Genomic DNA, 11905 nt, shown 5'->3' with positions numbered 1-11905 from the left:
GCTAAATTTAACTGAAAATGTCAGGTATTTTTTGGTGGATGGAACAAGAAGAGTGGCATGAATATGTACAAGGTCTGACAAGAAAGTATAACCCAATTAAGTTATGATAAAATACGGTGGAAATTATTTAAAAAAAGAATTTTTTGTTAAATTGGGAAAAATCAGTTGAAACGGGAAACCCAATGGGCATTAGATTAACACTCTTCCTTCCCATTAATAAACCATCTCTTGAGAGGAAAATATTTATTTTAAGGGAGGCTCTTCCATCCAATCGGGGAACTAAATAAAGCCTTAATCCCACAGCCCATCCCTCAGTTATTTCCCATGGGAAGGCAGACGTCCCCGGAGGAGGGAATCGTCGAAAGAAAAGGGCGAAACGGGATAACAGAGCCGAGTGGGGGCGGTTTTCCGATAGTGATGGCGGCGGCTGCGCCAATGCCGGGGGCGGCGCGACTTCCCAAACGCCTGCGCCCCTTTCGCCACCCGGCGGCACCCTGTATTATTCATAGCCGGAACCCCGAGGGATGAAGAGCCGGAAATTCTGCTGCGTATAGGTGAGTTTCAGCCATGGCACGATTTTTTTTTTTTCGATCAGGAGCCGGAATGTCAGTTTCAGGTCGATTTTATGTATAAACCGTCTATATGAACAATGCTACAACCGCCCCTACTTCGCCCAATTGATCACGCTTCTATAATGACAGGTTTGTTTTTGTTTTGAAACTAAACGGCTATACATGATATTTAATATTTTGTCATTTCCTTACAGATTTTATTACAGTTTTTATCTAACTAGTAATGCATTGTTACATACATACGTATACATATTTCTATACCTTATTTACATGAACGATATTATATTGGCAGGCAAAAACTTCCACCCACTTGTAATATAACTCGATTTATATATATTTTCATATATTAATAAAAGTTTCACAATTTTTAACGTCTAATAATTGATTGTCTAAAAAAGTTTAAAAAAAATGTAAATTGTTAAGGAAAATTAAAAATAAAAATTTAAAAAAAGACGTACTGATAAAATTTGTTTTAATTTTGTTTTACATGTTTAATTAACATTTTAATATCGTATATTTCCTCCTCTTGCCTTAATTACATCTTGAAGACGCCTCGGCATACTTTCTACCAGTTTGGAAATGTTTCTTTGCTGGAGGTTAGCCCGTTCTTTACTAAGAGTCCTTCCAAATCGTGGAGTGAATCAGGAAATGATGGACGTGCTCTTATTCATTTTTTGAGATTATCCCAGAAATGTTCGAGGTTGTTCAAGTTTGGAGAACGGGCTGGCCAGGCTAAGACCCTGGTGTTATGCTGTTAGGACTGTCGCTGATTTCATCGAGGATAGGCAACGCATCAAGGTCCAAAATTTCATTCACACAGCGAGTGACCGTCAAAGACCCTCTAAGAACAACAACCAAATCTGTGCTTCTCTCCATTCCTGCACACACCATCACTGAGCTACGATGAAAAGGTTGAGTCTAGGAAAAATTAGAAGCTTCCTTGATTTAACCTTCTCCAAACTCTTTCACGCCCCTCTAGAGATCGTAGAATAAATCTACATTCATCTGTGAAAAGTGCAGAAGACCAATCGTCCAAAGACCAATGGCTGTGTTCTCGAGCAAATGCGATCCGTGCAACTCTGTGCGTTCTGGTCAATTCAGGTCATCTTACGTGCCAAAAGCCATCGGACCATACCGATTTAATCTTCTTCCAGCACTGCGTTCAGAAATTTGGACACCTCGAACTTCCTGGACATGATGAATCTCTTGAACAACAGTAAAGTGCCGGTTTCACAAAATTCCCAAAGTCAAAAAACGGTTATCCTGTGGCTCTGCTACCCTAGGGCATCCTGAACCGGGCCTTCCGTGGTAGGACCCAGTTTCTCGAAAACGTCTAACGGCGTCTCGCAGCGTTTCGCAGGGAACTCCGATGGCAATAGCCGCATACCTGAATATCCATCATCAATAAGAGCCACACCACGCGCAACATCCTCAGCACTAAGTGGCATATTTAAGTATAAAAATTGAAATTAAGGAAACAAAGCTGAAAACTAAACAATTTATTGCTTCAGAATTCAAATGAAACTGAATAAGCATTTTAAATTCCGTAAAAAGTAAACATTGAAAAATCCTTGATCTTTGTTTTGGATTAGGGAATAAGGGTGCTTACCTCTAATTACATTCCTCTCTCCCATTTTAAAACATAGCATAAGTAAATATTTATTGATCAAAACAATGAGACAAATTAAGCTCAGAATTTTCTTTTATCGAAAAAATGAAAAAATCAATTGGGTGGAATTTTTTGCCTGTCCGAGTACATTGTTTACTACTTCGCGATAATCCCTGTTGAATAAGTTCAGCCGTCTTTAATGTTCTTTTAATAATTTGTTATATTTATTGTCCTCATTTATAGTTGTAGAACTCATTAAAAACCAATAGTTGATCGTTCACATCATTCTCTAAAACCAATATGACAATGATGAACAAAATGAATCGATAAAGGAGTGGAGTGACACACTGCCAAAGACAGAAATGATAAATGGTTGAGTATTTGGGACACAGACTTAACGCTGATAGACTAAATGCCGAAACACTTCTGACAGACGAACACAGTGAAGATAAGCAGACCGAAATAATAGGTAACGACCAAATTGAAACATCTACATACAATTAGAAGCATTTCGTTTCTGAACAGTGAAACTAGGAACTCAGTTTTCAATCATGTCTACTTAAAATCTCTATAAAAAACCATGACATCCTTCCATCAGTTGGAACATTGCCGAAATCATATGAAACCTTTGGCAGTGTTTTATAACAAGTTAATAAAAGAACATTAAAGACGGTTGAAATTACTCAATAGAGATTATCGCGAAGTAAGTAAACAATAAATAGCATTCATGTAAAAATGGTATAGAAATGTATACAACAATGGATTAATAGTTATATAAAAACACTAATAAATTCATTTATTCTTATAATTTTATGATTATTTTGAATCGTTTCTAAATTTACATTTAGAATAGAATTATATAACTATTTAACTGAGAACAAGATAATTTGCTTATAAATGAGTTATTCCATGAAGATGAACTGATATTTTTGTTGTTTTGTAAAGAAAAAAAAAACTGGCAAAGATTGCATGTGATGTTGGCGATATCCCAGCTAATGGAAAGATGTTATGGATATATAGAGGTTGTTAGTACATGATATGAGAACAGACTTGAGAACTGAGTGCCTGTTCAGAAAAAAAGTGCTTCTAATTGTAAGTACTTGTTTCACTTTGTTCATTACTTATTATTTTGGTCTGCCGATGCGTGCTGTGTTCGTCTGCCAGGCGTGTTTCGGCGTTTCGTCTATCAGTGTTGAGTCTGTGGCCCAATGTCTCACAATCTGACTCCACATAAAGACGTCTTCGTCGAAATTAAAATATGCTAATTACTTTTTTCAAGTAATTAATCTTTATACGGTAATGGTTGAGATAAAAAAGTCAGTGTCAGAGCGGGATTCGAACCCACGACCTTTGGCTAAATACGCCGCTGGTCTACCACTTGAGCGATCGTGACTTCGATCCTCTCGGACAATAACCACCTCAACCCTACAAAAGATTAATTAATTGAAAAAAAGTTATTCGGTCAATTGGACCGCGAACTCTAATGAATTATGCTAATTACTCTTGGACAATACGGCCATGCCCATGTGTGTTCGGCGTGAAAACTCCCACCTAATGGAAGCTTTAGATTCACAAGGGGGGTAAACAGGTATGATCTATGATTAGATATGGACTTAATTTAACTTTGCCATTAGAATGAAGTCTGTAATTCGGTTTGGAATTTTGATGCATCCCCCTTCGTTTAGGCTTACCATGTCATTTTATGTCATCTTCACTACTGGGCCGTGCGACTTTCATTTATTCGAGAACATTTTTATAATTATTTTGAATGGTTTCTAAAATTTATATTAAGAATTATATTACTATTTAACCGAGAACAAGATAATTTGCCTATAAATGAGTTATTACCTGAAAAGGAGCTGATTTTTGTTCGGTTTGTAAATTGTTGCATAGAATTGAAAGTTATTTTGCTGGTGCAGGTGCAAGAATATCGTTATCTGGAGGTTTAACTTATGGAGTGATTTGTATGGAGAATATTTTTTTACCCTTTAATGAATTATTAAGGTGATGCACTTGCATTCTAAAACCGTTTGAATTCGATCAATTAAAAACACAGAATTCGATTCAAGAATTTTTAAACGAGTGCGGTTTTTTAAACTCTCCTGAATAAATTGGATCCACTGGATTGCCGTGAACTGGCCTCGTCGCAGCCGTTAACACGAGACGTCTTCCGAATAATATGCCGAAATAACGAACTCTCTGCTGCCTCTTTGACCGAAAAAGCAGTCATTTAAGCGACCACCAACGTCGAAAGAGTTTGATGGGAAGAACCACCCGAATTTTAGATCGTTCCTTAATTGTGACTAGTAATTAAGTACTTAGTTTTGTTTATCAGTGTTTACAAATAAAATTATTGTGATTCGTACGCCTGCAAGTAATTTGTCTTACAATGGAAGCGCTTATTTTCTCATGTAAACTACAACCTTACCTTTCTAGACTTACCAATCACAAATGCTGATAACCTAATACCAGTCTACACATCTATCCTCATCGGTGCAAAATGCCAGCACTAAAGTATATGACAAGGCTACAAACATTGCAACAAACCAGGGAGGAAAACGAAAACGAACCAGTAAAATCATGCACACAACGCTATAACACAAACAAGATCAACAACTTAGTAAACCAAACGACACTAAATGAACCACATTAAAGTACATAGGGAAATAAAGTTAAAAAAATAGCATTACAAATTGCCCTTTATGTATAACAATCATACTACGGCCAGCACTGCACTCGGGGGACACGTGTGATGAGAAGCCATTGACGTTTGAGGCGATATGGAAGATTCTTAGGAAGGATAGCGTGACGATAGGAAGCAATTGGAACGTTGGAAGAAATTTCAAATCTTTAATGAAAGAAATGAAGAAGAAATCTATCGTGATCCCCAGTTTGTTATAACTCACTGGCCAGCTTCAGGTCAATCTTCAGGTTATCAACCTCCAAAGCCTAGCCAGTGGCTCCTTAGTGTAGGATCTTGCTTATGGCTTTTCCTGTCCTAGTTGCAAGAATCTGCACCTACAAACCTTCACAAAACCATAAAATTTGTTCTGCGGTCTCCTCCTCTTCATGGCAATATCTGCACAGAGTTTCTTCTGTTTGTACTCATATCCGGTGGTTGTGCTTGCTTAGGCGGCATTGCCCAGAATCCGGTTGGGTTGTCTTCCTGTATTCCTTTGTAAGTTTTGCGGATGGCCCTTCTATGAATCTCTTTGAGCGCCTTATGCACAGAGCCAACGCAAAAGCTGTTCATCAACGCCCCCGTCGCTTTGCCGCCTTATGCTACGGTATTGTGGTATTGTTCCACCAGGTTTTCAAGTCCATAATTTATTGTTGATACATATGTATTTATTAAGTGAAATACGAAAATTAGTCATAAAAATCTTAACAATAGCGACAAAATAGTACCGATGACATGACAACTTGAGGTTGGCTAGGACGCCACCGCACTCTTGGAAGTATCAGTATCCTGACCAGCTAATACAAGACGAACTGTCCAATATGTTAAATCAATTTGAAAATGACTCGCTGTCGTGTTCCAACCGTAGGAAAGAAAGGTTTTGTTGTGCTGCTCTTTTCACAATTCTGCCACTCTTCATTCCACTGTGCATAGAACATGAGTCTGAAGAGTCACTTAAGGAAAGAGGCACTCTGTTGTACTTGATCGGTATGGTCGTGAAACATGCTACCACCTTGGCAAGTTTATCAGCTTTATTTCCGTCTAGACTCATGTTTGCTTTATTTTATTTATCAGTGTTTCAGCATATACTTTTACATAAGCAATGAAAAAATTGATATGAACTTTGGTTGAAACAACTGTAAGAGAGGCCATGTGGCTTTAAACCATGTGAAATATATCACCAACCCAGTTCGTAAATCCATGTAGATTTTAGAGTATAGGATATAGTATATAGGATAGGACTAACCATGCTCCGTTGTGATACTCCTGGTTGGATCCGTCTTTATTAAATTCTTGAAAATTGCATCATTTTTTATAAAGTGGTTCTATGAGACAAGATTGAATAGATTTCATGCAATATGTATAGCATATGGTGGGTGTTGGTTTACGAGTAGGTGAACACATCTTGAACCACTTCGACTCTTATTTCTTCTACACTCACTGGTTTCGATGTTACTCAAACACGTTTCGGCTTTGCACCATCTTCAGTGAGGACTAGCTCGGGAAAACTCATCTATGCTAATATCAAAGTGATGACATGTCTAATATAAATAAAGACTAAAGGTTGACGTAAACCGTTGTTTTTAGAATTTCTGCATGTCCCTAAAATGCGTCACACCCAATGTCAATTAGTTGCGATCTCGAGGAAAATTTTGCCTCAAATCCTGGTTGTATTCTCAATTTGACATTGACTTTGAGAGTACGACCTAATATTTTTATTATTTTTTATGAAATGTAAGATTGATCGGTGGGCTCTCAAAAGAACTAATGGAATCGTGGAGTAAGGGTTGAAATGCAACGCCCAGCCTGATTAGTTCTCTTGTAAAATATTTGATATTAAAAACAGTAATTATTATAAAACAATGTTAAAAAGTGGAAGAAGGAAGATAGATGTGTTTCGGCTTGATTAAAATGAGTTGAATATTTATTTCAATTTTTTCCATATAATCTGCCGATGGTAGTCGTCGTTTCCACCCCAAGGAGCAGACTATGATAGAGTGGAGGTCGGAACTTTTCCAGACAGAAATTTCGCTTTTTTAAAAAGATCGATCACCTCTGAGCTTTAATCATGAAGGGTGAAATTTTGGCGTCTGAAGGGCAGCCGTCTTTCGAGTGGTACAAAAGCCAACTCGAATCACAAAAGGGCCTTCTGAGGATAGACCGTATCGTGTTCCGTCATGTTTTGTTATTCGTTCTAATTGGGAGAGCCCTTCTTCTCGTTTGCTCTTCTTACAATGGAAACTGAGAGATCCATTGTGCCGGACACGTGTCACTCCCAATTACAGAGGGCCAGACAAAAAATATGTCGCGGGTTCGATATAAGAGCATGTCTTGTTTGAAAAGCTAAACAAATATTTTCCTTGTGCTTTTCTCTCTGGTGGAAATAAGTTGGATATCTTTAGCGCATTGTGTGTGACACAAAGCGAGAATACAAAAATGCCAGGTTGTCAATACCCGATTCTCTTTTTGTAGGCGGGATGGTTACTCATAAATACTCCTTTGAACCTCTTGTGAATTCAACTCATATTCACTAAAAATAATAAAAATCGTTATTATTATATGCAAAAGTAATTAAATTTAGAATATTACTTGTGAGACATCCTCCTGTAGTATGCGGCTTGACAAACCTATAGTTTGATAATTACCTATCATTTTAGTCTGCCTATCCTCGCTGATTTTTGTCAGTCAAACGAGTTTTGACATTTCGCCATCGTCGAAACGGTTCTGACCAACTAGATGATAAGCAATTACGTCCATTTATTTTAATTTTACAATTTTACGTATATTTAGCTGTTTTCATAGAGATACTTCAATTCTATTTTTCATTGAAAAAGTTCGGAATGCATTCCCTGTCGACCGCGGATGTTGCAAAAGATGTGATTTTTGTTGGTGACGGGTCACTGTTGCAAAGCTAAAAAATGATTGGTCCTTTGAGGTTTCCCTGGGAACACCAGCCTTCAGTTCCATTGGCTCGGAATATTCGTCCTCTTGCTATTCTCTTTATGAAAATAGTCTTTCTGAGAAGTTAGAAAAGAGATTTTATTGAGGATTAAGTTTATATATTAAGCCGTTATGCCGTATACTATCATAAACTTGAGATATATCCAGAAGCACGGCAGAACATATTTTTTCTCTTCTAAAACTCTCTCTGTTATACCAGTAATTATGGTACCTTGATGTATTGTTAGGTTTTCGTTATTATGCCAACTTGATGGCTTGGTATGAGGTTCTTTTTTTCTATAAATGGCTATCTGGATAATTAATGGAAATATCTGTATTATTCCATTTACGTTTTAGTGGTCAATTGACCAAGTTACTTCTTTCAATTAATTATGCTTTTTATATAAGGTCTTGGTTGAGATAAAAAGTCACGAGCGGGATTCGAACACAGGACCTTCGGCTAAACACGTCGCTGCTCTACCACTCGAGTTATCGTGACTTCGATCAACCAACTCTCCATCTCAACCTACAATATTGAATTCGAAAATTTTAAAAAGAGGTGAAAATTCGAACTCTTTTGTTGTAGGTTGAGATGGAGAATTGATGTCCGAGAGGATCGAAGTCACGATAGCTCAAGTGGTAGAGCAGGGGCGTATTTAGCGGAGGGTGGTGGGTTCGAATCCCGCTCTTGACTCTGACTTTTTTATATCAACCAATACCGTACAAAAAGGTTAATCAATAGAAAAAAGTAATTAGCATATTTTAATTTCGACGAAGATCTGTTTATGTGGAGTCAGATTGTTAGTCGTTGGGACATAGACTCAACACTGATAGACGAAATGCCGAAGCACGCCTGGCAGACGAACACATCGCGTATAGGCAGACCAAAATAATAAGTAATGAACAAATAATTACAATTACAAGCACTTCTTTTCTGTACAGGAACTCAGTTCTCAAGTCTGTTCTCATATCATGTACTTACAATCTCTATATATGCATGACATCCTTCCATTAGTTGGGATATCGCCAAAATCACATGCAATCTTTCGCAGTATTTTTTTGCGTTAGCTAGTGGTAGAGGAGCGGCGTATTTAGCCGAAGGTCGTGGGTTCGAATCCCGCTCGTGACACTGACTTTTTTATCACAAACAAGACCTTACATATAAAGAATATCTGTATTATGTTACAACACCTAGAGCGCTAGAAAAAACTTCCTTGTATTTATTGAATTTTAGTTTGAAATAGTGGTAAACAACACGAAACGTTCTGGAGGAGCAACTGTTTAATCGTTGACAAGGCGCTCATCACTGTAAGGTCCCCGAGTTCGAATCCAGCGGCCCTGCATCCGAAACCGACATACTTACAAATGGGCTTTTTGAACCTCCGCTGTTGCGAGATGCGAACCCTCGTAAAAAAAACTTTCTAGAGGAAATCGCGAGTTACTTGGCGTCTTGGAAGGGTTCGTGATAAAACATGCTAGGCTAGAGATTGGAATGAGGGGTCCAGGTTTTTTGTAGGTGTATTCGACCTTCTTGCAATTTTAAAGACAATTAGAATTTGTAGGTTCTTGTGGATATGTTGGATACGAAATAAAGAGCGAACCATTGCCGGAGAATTTTGGACTGAGGCGACTTGATTTTTTTAAGGAACGCTTCGAAGAACTCCACAGTACAATTCCGAAAGTCCAGATTGGTTGTAATAATGTGTAAATGTGGTTTGTTTTATAGTGAAGTGGCCTTTTCAGTAGTTTACATCGTGTGTTTTCTAAAGTCCTTAATCGAAATTGGTTGCTAAGAAAAAAGAGATAAATTGAATTGATGTAAATTGGAGGAGAAATGGGGCTTATTTGCTGGGATTTGGTTTTGTCGAGCCAGCACCATTGAATTCTCCATTCTTTCAAACAGGAAAGATGGCTCTGGTGGTTTCAGGAAGCCTGGGTCCAGACGAATAAGTGTTTTTACTCAGTTTTAATCAGCACGTATAACTAACGTTAATTCAAAGTGATTAATGAGCCAAAAGTCAAATTTAATTGAAAAAAAAGTTTTAATGAAATTTTTTGCAAAAACCGGAAGAACTATTTCAATTCGAAATTGTTTTCATTATCCAAGGAAGAATGAATTGCCAGTGATCGAAATGATGGTCTGGAGTTTATATTTCATCCTTATATAGACGATTTTAACAAGTCTTGAAGATTCCAAATAGGCAGTTGAACCATCGGTTATGAGTAAAATTTGAAGCATGCCGAGAAGCATTCAGGTGGCATTAATTGACTCCTTTATACTGCCCGGTCTTCTAATCATCCGATTCAGTTTATTGCAAGACCTACTTCTTTTTTTTCTTCAATATACCAAATATGGACGTAGAGAGTCGGCAAGTTTTGTAAAATTTCGACTATTTTGATTGGGAAAGTTGAGGAAGTAATCAATATAAAATATAAACAACAGAAATATCGAGGTGTGCTGAAATTACACTGTCTTGAATCAAGTGTGATAAAACAGCTTTTTTTTATTTGTTTTGTCGTGTATTTAAGGAATTAATAAGTCACGCCACTACGAAAACAATCTGACCTGTTGAACGCTTTCCACCGAACCCTCCTATTGAAATAATAAATAAAACAAAAGACACAACAAGACCTATTAAATTCATTTAAGGTTTTACGAGGAGCTTAAAATAGGGAAATTACAGAAAATTCTGCTAGGCCTTGATGTTCAATTAACCATTGAGTTTCACGGATAAAGGGGCTGAACGTATTTATAATATCATTTCTAAATTAATCTCAAATAAAATTCCAAGGGTTGTGCCGGGATTCGAACCCTTAACTGCTATTTCGGACGCTGAAAAGAGTTTTTCTTTTAATCAAGTTAACTGTAGAGGATAGAACTTTATTGGGTAGTTTATTTCCTTCATTTTTACGTGGGAAATATACTTTAGATATTGTGTTTAATTTTTTGTATTATTACTTATAAGCATAAAAATATCAACAATAAAATAAACACATGACCGGTAGATGGCCCTTAGAGAACCTGAGTTGGAGACGAAGTATCGTCCTGACCCGATTGGGGATTGGCCATACGTGGTTGACCTTGCATTTGTTATTTGGCCAAAGCCCGCGCAGGTGTCTTTATGCAAGGATTGCTTGATGGATCCCACAAAATACAGGCCTTGCCTCTATATAGAGAGCGTGTAGGCATGCCGCCTGGTTTCAAAATTGTTCTCGAGCACGTTTTACCCCCTGTTCCGTTTTTAAAGGACTGTATATAATTATATGTTGTATGTGTTTTGTTGTTATGTGCTTTGTTTGAATGCGAGTATTTATTAGAAGTGAGGGTTGATTGTGAAATATAGGCATCAACGCCCCTCCAGGGGTGTGGGGCGGAATATTTATAAAAGTACCACACTGACCCTAATTTAGGTTAGATTATTAATATCTTGTATAGGTCGATGGAGGAATATCCAGTACTCTACCGACTAATCAGCTTGAGTGCAATGTATGAATGTATTTATTTGTGTGACTGACCAATTTAAGTAGGACGTTCTACATAATAGATAGCATGCATTTGGAGCTGAAATGACCTAGGTGTCGCCCCAGGTAAAGCGATGATCTCCTCGGCATTTGGTCTAAGGGGGATACTAGCGACCCAGCCACATGAGGTGCTTGAACTCCCTGATGTATAGATTCTAAGGTCAGCAAAGGTGTGAGAACCCTTTGGGGTGAAAGTCCGAATATAAATAAATAAAAACGGAACAACAATTGTTCAATGAATAAAACTCTCAGCTTAACTAGGAAAAAATAGTATATAAAATTTACTACTTACAAACTATAGCCATAATTAAACACTTCAACCAGTGCCTATTAGCCCAATCTAAAAAGCTTAACAGCTTTATTGTTACATTAAAAAAAGTAATATTCTTACATATGTGTGTGTGATTATTCGTAAATTTTCGGTGGGAGGACTATGAAAATGTTGATGTTCGTTTAGTTCACACCATAATTGAATGCTCATTTCATAATTACGTGGTTATGCCAGCAATGTTTGACTGCTCTGCAAACAAGGCTTTCTTCCATATTCATTATTCAAGAAAAAAGAAAACAATTTTTTTTTAC

General features: G+C 37.4%; 1 protein-coding gene across 2 annotated transcripts in view; it reads left to right on the top strand.

The window, feature by feature from the left end:
- The first annotated feature begins 517 nt into the window (after positions 1-517).
- LOC106663547 (LIM/homeobox protein Lhx9-like) overlaps positions 518-11905 on the top strand; it is a 61814-nt gene continuing 50426 nt past the window's right edge. Inside the window, exons 1-2 of one of the 2 annotated variants that reach the window (XM_024230278.1) lie at positions 518-554; positions 617-701. The gene's annotated coding sequence lies outside the window, so the exon portion shown is untranslated. The remainder of the gene's footprint in view (positions 555-616; positions 702-11905) is intronic. The other variant, XM_014388445.2, reaches the window with a different exon arrangement.

Source organism: Cimex lectularius, unplaced genomic scaffold (genome assembly GCF_000648675.2).
Source record: "Cimex lectularius strain Harlan isolate CLEC.00 unplaced genomic scaffold, Clec_2.1 scaffold2, whole genome shotgun sequence".
Taxonomy (NCBI): domain Eukaryota; kingdom Metazoa; phylum Arthropoda; class Insecta; order Hemiptera; family Cimicidae; genus Cimex; species Cimex lectularius.
The sequence above is the reverse complement of the archived record's forward strand: the minus strand, read 5'-3'. Positions and strand labels throughout refer to the sequence as shown.